Source organism: Uranotaenia lowii, chromosome 2 (genome assembly GCF_029784155.1).
Source record: "Uranotaenia lowii strain MFRU-FL chromosome 2, ASM2978415v1, whole genome shotgun sequence".
Taxonomy (NCBI): domain Eukaryota; kingdom Metazoa; phylum Arthropoda; class Insecta; order Diptera; family Culicidae; genus Uranotaenia; species Uranotaenia lowii.
Genome location: NC_073692.1, coordinates 232,979,324 through 232,992,476, shown reverse-complemented (window position 1 = coordinate 232,992,476; position 13,153 = coordinate 232,979,324). Strand labels below are relative to the sequence as shown.

The 13,153-nt window shown below is 33.8% G+C and overlaps 1 protein-coding gene across 1 annotated transcript in view; it reads right to left on the bottom strand.

Moving 5' to 3' along the window:
* LOC129746237 (protein bunched, class 2/F/G isoform) overlaps positions 1-12,491 on the bottom strand; it is a 548,698-nt gene extending 536,207 nt beyond the window's left edge. The window contains exon 1 of the mRNA XM_055739800.1: positions 11,016-12,491. The gene's annotated coding sequence lies outside the window, so the exon portion shown is untranslated. The remainder of the gene's footprint in view (positions 1-11,015) is intronic.
* Positions 12,492-13,153: the final 662 nt, after the last annotated feature.

Below are 13,153 nucleotides of genomic sequence, written 5' to 3'. Positions count from 1 at the left end.
ATTCTGCGCTCTTGATTTGAAACATGCTATTTTAATAAGGAAATCTCTTCTTATTTTTAGTTTGATTTTCACGGTATTGATTTCGAATATTGCTGCTGTCACATATTCTTCCAAATCTATATTTTTAAGCTAAAAAAAATAAGAAGTAACTATTAAAGATTTAAATAAAAAAAAATTTAGAGCAAAAATAAATTCGCAATTGGTGTTTTTCTAACAACTGCACTTTTCGAGATTCATGGCTTTCAAAATAGTAGGTAATTGAATTTACACTTTTTTGTTGAAAATTTCACGTAACCCTTATCCGTTCCAGATGTTTTTATCTGTTGACAGTTCTAGGAGTGTCAATTCTTCTGACTAAAACCGCTGGATCTCTCTTGTTTCTCAACCGATTTGTACAAAATTATTAGTTTTAAAATCCGTGTAATGTGACTTAATAAAAATCTCAGACAATATTCAGTTACAACAATTACAGTTACAGATTTTTTCCAAGCAAAATTTTCTATACAAGAATTGAATTTATCGGAAATCATTTTTTTTTTATTCTTTATTTGAAACGGCTCATACTTTCAAGTTTTAAGAAGTCAAACTCGTTTTTGTTTTTACAATTGTTTGCTTAGCTGAACACTTTGAGTTTAAAGAAAAAGATTATAGAAAGGGAAATATAGAATTAAAGGCGCAGATCGATAGCTTTTAGGTAGAAGTAGTAGCGCTGATGTGGTCTAGTGGATAGGCTGGCGCGAGTCTGGTAACCCAGGCGTACTGGGTTCGATTCCCGGTATCGGCAAGAAAAACTTTTGGGTTCGAATCCCATAAGTTGCCGACAGGTGAGATGCTTGGGGAGTAAGTAGAGGCCAGTCTCGAACCCACCCTTGTCCTTCCTCCTACTGGTATCAGGAGGGGTTGTTGGTTTATTATCTTGAACTGCATTCTGTCCATATCCAGCCGGAATGGATATAATGAAGTGCATGATAGTCTCTCTTGATCGCTTACTATTCTACGCTGCCTACTCTAAACTTTAAAATTTTCTTCTCCATACTATCTTTAATTTTCATTTCCAGCGTCAGCTCCCCGAGCTATTTAAACGCCAAAAAAAAAGAAGATCGATAGCTTTTAGGTAGAAGTAGATTTCGAACATGTAGTCCAAATCTAGCACAGCTAGTACATCCCTCACTGGAACGTTAGGTATCGGAAACCATTTGATCCCAAAAGGTGTTTAAAAATGAGTGTTGACAAATATGTCAGAAATTTCATCTCACATCATTCTCTAGGCTAAAGACATTTCGTTTTACGGATCTATATGACGTTCACGAGTTGAAACTAATCAATTGTAGACGTAGATTTCGATTTGCAATTCCGTTAATACCTTTTGTATTGAAACTCTCAGAAAACTTTAAATAATTCGTGTTAAAAATTGGTTTTTACCAAGAAGTGTAACTGAATAAGTTTAACATTTGAAACCAACCAATTGAACTTCAAAATTCATTCATAGAATACTTATTTTACACATCACAAATTGGTAGCCATGTGAAAGATGTTGAACACGCACGATTGTCAAAATCCTAGTATCGATGACTTTATAATTAATGTTAAAAAAAGGTGAATGTCATTCCAATTTTTTTTGCTGATATGAAATGTTCCTCAAGAAACCAATTTCAGCCTCAATTGTATTTTTTGTTTCTTATTCCTTTAGCTAGCTTAGCTTAGTTGACTACTCATATCCACCTTAAATCATTTAACTTGAAGCGCTTAGTTATGATAATTCATTTAAAACTTCAGATAACATATTTGGTAAGACTTTATTCAACTTACGCACTTCATATTCCATGATCGCTGGTGTGGCTAAGCTGAACAAGTTCTACCTCGCCAATGGTTGCTACTCCGTGATTGATCGAGGCCATCAGCTTTGGACAAGGGCCAAAAGAATGGTGCTTGGGACTAGCGGTTCATTCTCAATGCACAAAACTCATGCTCTCCCTTTGAAAATGATCAATAACGGCGCCGGCCACGTCCTAATAGTCAATGAGGAATGAAGGAGGGATTGTTAGTTGGATACTTCATAGGATCAATTAGCAACCTTTTGTCTCTTTGTTTTCCAAAGATTAATTTTGAAAAATTTAGAAACAAAGGTAAGCCAATATCACCAACTATAGAAACCGTCTATACGTCTGCGAATGTATATTCAAATATCCATGGAAAGGGTTTTGTTAGTAGGGAAAAGGTTATAGATCAGGATCCATTTTGGTTAATGGTGCGATCGGGTTTTCCTACACCTCCTATGCTCCTAGACTTTTCTTAAGGAAACTCCTATTTCTAACTTTGAGGCAGTGAAAAAAAATTTAATGGTAAAGTAGAAAAAAATGTATGAATTTTCTTTAAACTAACTTGTTTTCCTAATTCATGTTCCTGATACATTAATGTGTTTTTAAAAACGATCCTTTAGATTGAAGATACTCCTATCAAATTTCGAAGAATATTTATAAGAAAATATTTAAATTATATTAAAGTTTTGTTGATGGATAAAGTGATTCTCCTTTCTGTTCCTTCTAGTTTTTAACTTGTTATGTAGGTTGTAAAAACTGAATAAGATCGTTTTTGGAAACTCATCAGTGCAAATCAACTCTTTGCCTCAGTTTGATTTCGCGTTTGCACGAAGAGAAAAAAGTTAGCCATTCATAGTAAAAAAAAAAAAATTAAAAATACCAAAAATCACAAAAAGTGATAAGAATGTCAAAAAACCCACAAAAAAGTAAAAAAAAACAAATTTGATCAAAATATTAAAAAACGATAATATGTCGATAACTACAAAAATGATCAACAGTGCAAAAAATGAAGAAATGGACAAAGAACTTTTTTTTCAAGTAGGTTTAGAAATTACCAAAAAAATTAAAAAGTCAAGGAAGACTTAAATCACAAAACAGTTGTAGCTAAGCTGTTAAAATAAGGTCCTTTGATATTCGTCACTGAAGTTCCCTAACGGCGTCATTTTAGTCCCTAAGTATTCCACAAGTCAAATTGAGTTTTTTTGCCAATGCTGCCATTCAAACCGATACTAGGCAACACTAAAATACAATTTTTTAAATCTAAAAATAAACAAAATCAAGAAAAATAGCCATATTTCCGTAGAGTGATTTCAAAACATGATCATTAGCGTTAGAATTCACAATTCAATAATGAGCAACACATTTACAGTCCATAAAAACTTATATATGATAAACAATTATAAAAACTTTTAAATAACTTTCGAACTAAAAATAAAATTATTCGAAAACTTTATCACCCATTAAAGCTAAAGTCGTTCTTTATTTTTTTATTGTGTGTCTAATTTGTGCTAAAAATATTATGACAAGCTGTTGAGATTTTGCAGATGTTTAAAAATAGAAAACAAAACGTGTTTGAATATTTCAACAGAGCGTTTTGAAAGTTCTGATGTTAAAATTGCATTAATGATCGTTCTAATTATGCATTTTATATTGTTTCTTATTTAATAATATATCTTATTATCATATCATTGCCATTGACAATTGGAATTAATTAAAAAATCTTGACACGAAGAGTTTGTTTATGATTCCCGTCAAAAAACTGTTTTTTTGAACAACATAATTAAAAAAAAAAAAAATATATATATATATATATATATATATATATATATATATATATATATATATATATATATATATATATATATATATATATATATATATATATATATATATATATATATATATATATATATATATATATATATATATATATATATATATATATATATATATATATATATATATATATATATATATATATACAGTAAGGTTTTTTTTTACACTGATATACGTACCGCGTAAAAAAAAACCGTGTAAAAAAAAACCGTGTTAATTCCCGAAAACCGTGTAAAAAAAAACCGTGCTAATTCCCGAAAACCGTGTAAAAAAAAACCGTGTTAATTCCCGAAAACCGTGTAAAAAAAGACCATTTGAATTCTGCAGCTCTGAAGTTCTGACACTTAAGACCTGAGACCTGAGACTTGAGACTTGAGACCTGCACTTGAGAATGTAAACTAGAGACATGAGACCTGAGACTTTAGACATGACACCTGAGACCTAAGTCCAGGGACCTGAGATCTGAGACATGAGATCAGAGACTTGAAGAATGAGACCAAAGACATGGGACATTAGACCTGAGACCTGAGACTAGAAACCTAAGACATGAAACACGAGACCTGAGACCTGAGACATGGGACATGAGACCTGAGACATGACACCTGAGACCTGAGAACTGAGACATGAGACATGAGACATTAGAAATGAGACCTGAGACATGAGATATGAGACATAAGACATGAGACCTGAGGTATGAGACAAGAGCCATGAAAGATTAGACCTGAGACATGAGACTTTAGACCTGAGACAAGCTACTAGTGTTATTACCGCGAAAAATTATATTAGCTCCGATTTCAACTTGCGACCCCTCTAGTGAAAGGGTTTGACTTGTGGGTGACGAAAAATAGTGTCGCGACATCGCTAGTACAAGCTACTAGTTTTAGTACCGCGATAAATTAGTTTAGCTCCGATTTCAACTTTCGACCGGTCAAGTGAAAGGGTTTGACTTGTAGATGACGAAAAATAGTGTCGCGACTTCGCTAGTACAAGCTACTAGGGTTAGTACCGCGAGAAATTAGTTAAGCTCCGATTGAGACTTGCGACCCCTCTAGTGAAAGGGTTTGACTTGTAGGTGACGAAAAATAGTGTCGCGAGTTCGCTAGTACAATCTACTAGGGCTAGTACCGCGAGAAATTGGTTAAGCTCCGATTTAGACTTGCGATCCCTCTAGTGAAAGGGTTCGACTTGTTGGTGACGAAAAATAGTGTCGCGACTTTGCTAGTACAAGCTACTAGGGTTAGTACTGATAGAAATAAGATTAGCTCCGATTTCAACTTTCGACCGGTAAAATGAAAGGGTTTGACTTGCAGGTGACGAAATATAGTGTCGCGACTTCGCTAGTACAAGCTACTAGGGTTAGTACAGGTAGAAATTAGTTTCAACCCTAGTAGCTTGTACTAGCGAGCTCGCGACACTATTTTTCATGACCTAAAAGTGAAGCCCTTTCACTTGAACGATCGAAAGTTGAAATCGGAGCTCATCTAATTTCTACCGGTACTAACCCTAGTAACTTGTACTAGCGAACTCGCGACAATATTTTTCGTTACCTACAAGTCAAACCATTTCATTTGACCGGTCGCAAGTCTAAATCGGAGCTTAACTAATTTTTCGCGGTACTATCACTAGTAGCTTGTACTAGCGATTTCGCGACACTAGTTTTCGTCACCAACAAGTCAAACCCTTTCACTAGAGGGGTCGCAAGTCTCAATCGGAGCTTAACTAATTTCTCGCGTTACTAACCCTAGTAGCTTGTACTAGCGAAGTCGCGACACTATTTTTCGTCATCTACAAGTCAAACCCTTTCACTTGACCGGTCGAAAGTTGAAATCGGAGCTAAACTAATTTATCGCGGTACTAAAACTAGTAGCTTGTACTAGCGATGTCGCGACACTATTTTTCGTCACCCACAAGTCAAACCCTTTCACTAGAGGGGTCGCAAGTCTAAATCGGAGCTAATATAATTTCTACCGGTACTAACCCTAGTAGCTTGTATTAGCGAACTCGCGACACTAGTTTTCGTCACCTACAAGTCAAACCCTTTCATTAGAGGGGTCGCATGTTGAAATCGGAGCTAAACTTATTTCTCGCGGTACTAATTCTAGTAGCTTGTCTCCGGTCTCAGGTCCAAAGTCTCTTGTCTCAGGTCTCAGGTCTCATGTTTCAAGGCTCTTGTCTCATATCTCAGGTCTCATGACTTATGTCTCATGCCTCATGTCTCATGTCCCATGTCTCAGGTCTAAAGTCTCATGTTTCATGGCTCTTGTCTCATGCCTCAGGTCTCAGGTCTCAGGTCTCATGTCTCATGCTGAGGTCTCAAGTCTAATATCCCCTGTCTCAGTTTCCAGGTTTCAGGTCTCATGTCTAATTTCTAAAGTTTCATGTCTCAGGTCTCTTGTCTCATGTCTCAGGTCTCAAGTCTCAGGTCTCAGGTCTCAGGTCTCAAATCTCAGGTCTCAGGTCTCAGATCCCAGGTCTCAGATCCCAGGTCTCAGGTCTCATGTATCATGTTCTTAGTCTAAGAGATAAGATTTTCCCAACTTCAAAAAGTTTCTAAGTGTTTTCCTTTGAAAAGGACTCTCTCAAAAACCGTGTTAATTCGCGAAAACCGTGTAAAAAAAACCGTGTTAATTCCCGAAAACCGTGTAAAAAAGCCGTGTAAAAAAAAACCGCGTAAAAAAAAACCGTGTAAAAAAAACCTAGGTGTATATATATATATATATATATATATATATATATATATATATATATATATATATATATATATATATATATATATATATATATATATATATATATATATATATATATATATATATATATATATATATATATATATATATATATATATATATATATATATATATATATTTTTTTTTTTTTTTTAATTATGTTGTTCAAAAAAACAGTTTTTTGACGGGAATCATAAACAAACTCTTCGTGTCAAGATTTTTTAATTAATTCCAATTGTCAATGGCAATGATATGATAATAAGATATATTATTAAATAAGAAACAATATAAAATGCATAATTAGAACGATCATTAATGCAATTTTAACATCAGAACTTTCAAAACGCTCTGTTGAAATATTCAAACACGTTTTGTTTTCTATTTTTAAACATCTGCAAAATCTCAACAGCTTGTCATAATATTTTTAGCACAAATTAGACACACAATAAAAAAATAAAGAACGACTTTAGCTTTAATGGGTGATAAAGTTTTCGAATAATTTTATTTTTAGTTCGAAAGTTATTTAAAAGTTTTTATAATTGTTTATCATATATAAGTTTTTATGGACTGTAAATGTGTTGCTCATTATTGAATTGTGAATTCTAACGCTAATGATCATGTTTTGAAATCACTCTACGGAAATATGGCTATTTTTCTTGATTTTGTTTATTTTTAGATTTAAAAAATTGTATTTTAGTGTTGCCTAGTATCGGTTTGAATGGCAGCATTGGCAAAAAAACTCAATTTGACTTGTGGAATACTTAGGGACTAAAATGACGCCGTTAGGGAACTTCAGTGACGAATATCAAAGGACCTTATTTTAACAGCTTAGCTACAACTGTTTTGTGATTTAAGTCTTCCTTGACTTTTTAATTTTTTTGGTAATTTCTAAACCTACTTGAAAAAAAAGTTCTTTGTCCATTTCTTCATTTTTTGCACTGTTGATCATTTTTGTAGTTATCGACATATTATCGTTTTTTAATATTTTGATCAAATTTGTTTTTTTTTACTTTTTTGTGGGTTTTTTGACATTCTTATCACTTTTTGTGATTTTTGGTATTTTTAATTTTTTTTTTTTTACTATGAATGGCTAACTTTTTTCTCTTCGTGCAAACGCGAAATCAAACTGAGGCAAAGAGTTGATTTGCACTGATGAGTTTCCAAAAACGATCTTATTCAGTTTTTACAACCTACATAACAAGTTAAAAACTAGAAGGAACAGAAAGGAGAATCACTTTATCCATCAACAAAACTTTAATATAATTTAAATATTTTCTTATAAATATTCTTCGAAATTTGATAGGAGTATCTTCAATCTAAAGGATCGTTTTTAAAAACACATTAATGTATCAGGAACATGAATTAGGAAAACAAGTTAGTTTAAAGAAAATTCATACATTTTTTTCTACTTTACCATTAAATTTTTTTTCACTGCCTCAAAGTTAGAAATAGGAGTTTCCTTAAGAAAAGTCTAGGAGCATAGGAGGTGTAGGAAAACCCGATCGCACCATTAACCAAAATGGATCCTGATCTATAACCTTTTCCCTACTAACAAAACCCTTTCCATGGATATTTGAATATACATTCGCAGACGTATAGACGGTTTCTATAGTTGGTGATATTGGCTTACCTTTGTTTCTAAATTTTTCAAAATTAATCATTGGAAAACAAAGAGACAAAAGGTTGCTAATTGATCCTATGAAGTATCCAACTAACAATCCCTCCTTCATTCCTCATTGACTATTAGGACGTGGCCGGCGCCGTTATTGATCATTTTCAAAGGGAGAGCATGAGTTTTGTGCATTGAGAATGAACCGCTAGTCCCAAGCACCATTCTTTTGGCCCTTGCCCAAAGCTGATGGCCTCGATCAATCACGGAGTAGCAACCATTGGCGAGGTAGAACTTGTTCAGCTTAGCCACACCAGCGATCATGGAATATGAAGTGCGTAAGTTGAATAAAGTCTTACCAAATATGTTATCTGAAGTTTTAAATGAATTATCATAACTAAGCGCTTCAAGTTAAATGATTTAAGGTGGATATGAGTAGTCAACTAAGCTAAGCTAGCTAAAGGAATAAGAAACAAAAAATACAATTGAGGCTGAAATTGGTTTCTTGAGGAACATTTCATATCAGCAAAAAAAATTGGAATGACATTCACCTTTTTTTAACATTAATTATAAAGTCATCGATACTAGGATTTTGACAATCGTGCGTGTTCAACATCTTTCACATGGCTACCAATTTGTGATGTGTAAAATAAGTATTCTATGAATGAATTTTGAAGTTCAATTGGTTGGTTTCAAATGTTAAACTTATTCAGTTACACTTCTTGGTAAAAACCAATTTTTAACACGAATTATTTAAAGTTTTCTGAGAGTTTCAATACAAAAGGTATTAACGGAATTGCAAATCGAAATCTACGTCTACAATTGATTAGTTTCAACTCGTGAACGTCATATAGATCCGTAAAACGAAATGTCTTTAGCCTAGAGAATGATGTGAGATGAAATTTCTGACATATTTGTCAACACTCATTTTTAAACACCTTTTGGGATCAAATGGTTTCCGATACCTAACGTTCCAGTGAGGGATGTACTAGCTGTGCTAGATTTGGACTACATGTTCGAAATCTACTTCTACCTAAAAGCTATCGATCTTCTTTTTTTTTGGCGTTTAAATAGCTCGGGGAGCTGACGCTGGAAATGAAAATTAAAGATAGTATGGAGAAGAAAATTTTAAAGTTTAGAGTAGGCAGCGTAGAATAGTAAGCGATCAAGAGAGACTATCATGCACTTCATTATATCCATTCCGGCTGGATATGGACAGAATGCAGTTCAAGATAATAAACCAACAACCCCTCCTGATACCAGTAGGAGGAAGGACAAGGGTGGGTTCGAGACTGGCCTCTACTTACTCCCCAAGCATCTCACCTGTCGGCAACTTATGGGATTCGAACCCAAAAGTTTTTCTTGCCGATACCGGGAATCGAACCCAGTACGCCTGGGTTACCAGACTCGCGCCAGCCTATCCACTAGACCACATCAGCGCTACTACTTCTACCTAAAAGCTATCGATCTGCGCCTTTAATTCTATATTTCCCTTTCTATAATCTTTTTCTTTAAACTCAAAGTGTTCAGCTAAGCAAACAATTGTAAAAACAAAAACGAGTTTGACTTCTTAAAACTTGAAAGTATGAGCCGTTTCAAATAAAGAATAAAAAAAAATGATTTCCGATAAATTCAATTCTTGTATAGAAAATTTTGCTTGGAAAAAATCTGTAACTGTAATTGTTGTAACTGAATATTGTCTGAGATTTTTATTAAGTCACATTACACGGATTTTAAAACTAATACTTTTGTACAAATCGGTTGAGAAACAAGAGAGATCCAGCGGTTTTAGTCAGAAGAATTGACACTCCTAGAACTGTCAACAGATAAAAACATCTGGAACGGATAAGGGTTACGTGAAATTTTCAACAAAAAAGTGTAAATTCAATTACCTACTATTTTGAAAGCCATGAATCTCGAAAAGTGCAGTTGTTAGAAAAACACCAATTGCGAATTTATTTTTGCTCTAAATTTTCTTTTATTTAAATCTTTAATAGTTACTTCTTATTTTTTTTAGCTTAAAAATATAGATTTGGAAGAATATGTGACAGCAGCAATATTCGAAATCAATACCGTGAAAATCAAACTAAAAATAAGAAGAGATTTCCTTATTAAAATAGCATGTTTCAAATCAAGAGCGCAGAATTATTAAATAAATTGATAAATAAAAAAATAAAAATATTTTTTTAAAAATTCACCCTCAAAACATAAAAACCAACAATATAGAAATGTAAAAAATGAAAAAAATAATCTAAATTATCAATTCAATGTACATTTGAATAGACTCGGCAAATCATTACATTGGCACATGTGCCAAAATCGAACGGTTTTTAGAAACAGCATTACCTTTAAGTTTTCGTTGTAACAGGACCAATTTAATTGAGACAAACATCATAAATACGTTTTTATTCTCTGCAATGTAACAATAAAAACCATAGATTTTTAAAAATTTTATAATGTACTCAAAAATGACAAAAAGATGAAAAATTTAAAAAGTTAAATAAATAAATTCAAACAAAAGAATATGACAAAAAACAACTTAAAAATGATGAAGAATGACTTTAACAGAAGATATGACAAAAGAAAACAAACATTGAAAACAAAACCAGAAATGTGCAAAATGCATCAAAAACATGATGAAAAAATTTAAAAAATGACTACAAATGGTCGGAAATTGACTAAAAATAACGTTTTTGATAGTTAGGTACAATTATTTTTTTGTAAAAATAACTGAAAAACAAGATGAGAAAAAACCGTTCGATTTTGGCAACAAAATGTAGGTACCTACATGTTTTGAGGGCGAAAGCAATTGGTTAAACCCTACAAAAAAAATGTTTTTACAAATTTTTAAAAATGACCTTTACTCATAAAGAAACGAGAGAGGATATTTTTACATAATATGAACTAATTTCGATGCCACATCTTCTTTCTAGCTGAAACCGATACTGTCAATAATAGAGTTTGAAAAAACCGAAACAAAGAAACACCCGGCAAATAAAAATTCCACCAAACGCTTCTTACCTTCGATTGTTGGATTTCCACCGAGTTTCGTGTTACTGGCCAACAAAATTAACCAATTCGCCAAATGGGATTAAGTTAGGTATCCGAACTGATTTGTGCAATCTGCTTTTGTGTTTTACCAAAACGATGGAAAAACTTCACTCCACAATCGAACGGGAAAAACTTGCACACAAAAATCGAAACACACCGCGAATCCGCTTCTTTATTGATGTTGCGAATCTTCTTCCTGTGTGCGATTCAGCTTCTTCCTCTTTTTTTTTATTTATCACTTTTGGATCTCCGATTCGATTTTGACGTTTCCACGGGTGTTCTTCTCTCTCGCGAAACAAAACACGCGTTTCCGAATGTTTGGCTCTCACGCTCTCTCGGGATTCTTTATCGCGCTTCTCGCTCCCGTTTTTCGCCGATTTGTTTTTGTTGTTATTTGTTGTTATCAGCTTCCGCGCAAAGGCCAAACACACTCCACTCTCTTGCTCACGTAAACAACATCGCACCGAAAGGCCGAACAAAGGAGAACTGTCAAAACACGTTATCCCTTTCTTACTTTAGCACACGGCGATCCTGGCGAACTCTTTCACACTTGCACAATTTTCAGCTTATTGGACTTTTTTTGCTGCCGTTTCTCAGATGAGCACTTGCGATATATTTTAAATAATTATTATTTCTTGATTTCTGCTTCCTCAGGATTCTTTCAAGTATGATTGTTGTTCTTCTTTACACATTTATTCGATTCATACACGCATTCACATTTTTTTTCAATCGCAACTTCATACCGCAGCTTATCTTTGTGCCAGAAAATTGTTTTGCTGATGACTACACTTTACCCTTTGGGGCGAGACACAATATTCGATATTTAATATTCACACTAGAATATTTTCCAAAATCGCATTCGTAAATTATATCTAGATTTCCCAACTATCGGAACTGGCTTTCTTTCTTCCGGACAATCCGGACACCACGATACAACATAACAGATTCTCACTGTCCACTTGGCTGCTTGCTCTCTCCCAGCAAAAAGGAAATCACCCTCTTTGCCTCTTCTTCCAGACGGTTCCGTTTTTTATGAACGATTCCGTTTGACGGGGGCGTTTTCCGGATTCCGGAATGGGCTCCAGCTAGCCACACTGGACCGAACCTTTGCAATAGGAACTTTCCAACACCCGAACAAATCCACAAAACTGCAAAAGATTCGCGACAATCAGCACAAAATTCACGGCAACCTATAGAATACTACTGAATTCCTGCTAGCGAGCCCCGAAGGATTAAACACACTTTTCGGTACCTCCAGGTGGGTTCTGGTTGAAAATTTCAGCACCACCGAAATCTTCAAAGTTTGCACTTGAAAAACACGGACTCGAAAGGCGAATTACGACGCGTTTTGCACCCGAATGGAACAGATTTGGACGATAGTTGCAAAATTTTCCGACACTCGCACGGCAGCCATATTCGATTTTTTAATATGCTCTGCGCTCTTCTTTCTTTTTCGAATAAACTCAAAGCATGGAAGTCCTCGAACGGAGAGCGGCCATCGGTGGATATCGAAGAGTTCCCATCTTGCTTCCGCCAATGTGATGTGGCTTTGCTACGGTTGCTGATTTCCGAGCTCCCAAATGCTTGCGTTGACCGCTGTCTGATCGAGGAGTTTTGCTTTTTGCACAAGCGATTCAATGTGCGGAGAGAAGATGATGAAAAGAAAATTGAATCGAAATTTGACGTTTCGATTTTTCAATGCGATGATTTTACAGTAGAAGACGGCCAAATGTAAATTCTCTTGGTCAGGGAACGACGTTGAAAACAACACATTGCTTAATGTTTTTTTTATTTGTATTGAAATTTTAAAATGAACTAAACATTTGAAATTCTACCAATTTAAAAGAAAAATAATACAAAATTCCTAAAAAATATATTATAAAAAATCACAAAAATCAGAACAAACAAAAAATTTAAAACGAAAATATATCCAATAATTACCAAAATAATAATAATAATAATATTTAAAAAAAATTATAAAAAAAGTAAAACAAAAACATAAAAAGTTTCAAAAGAAACAATAATGAAAAAAATGACAAAAATAACAAAAATGAAAAAAATGACAAAATTTACAAAAATGTCAAAAATGCCAAAAATAAAAAAAATGA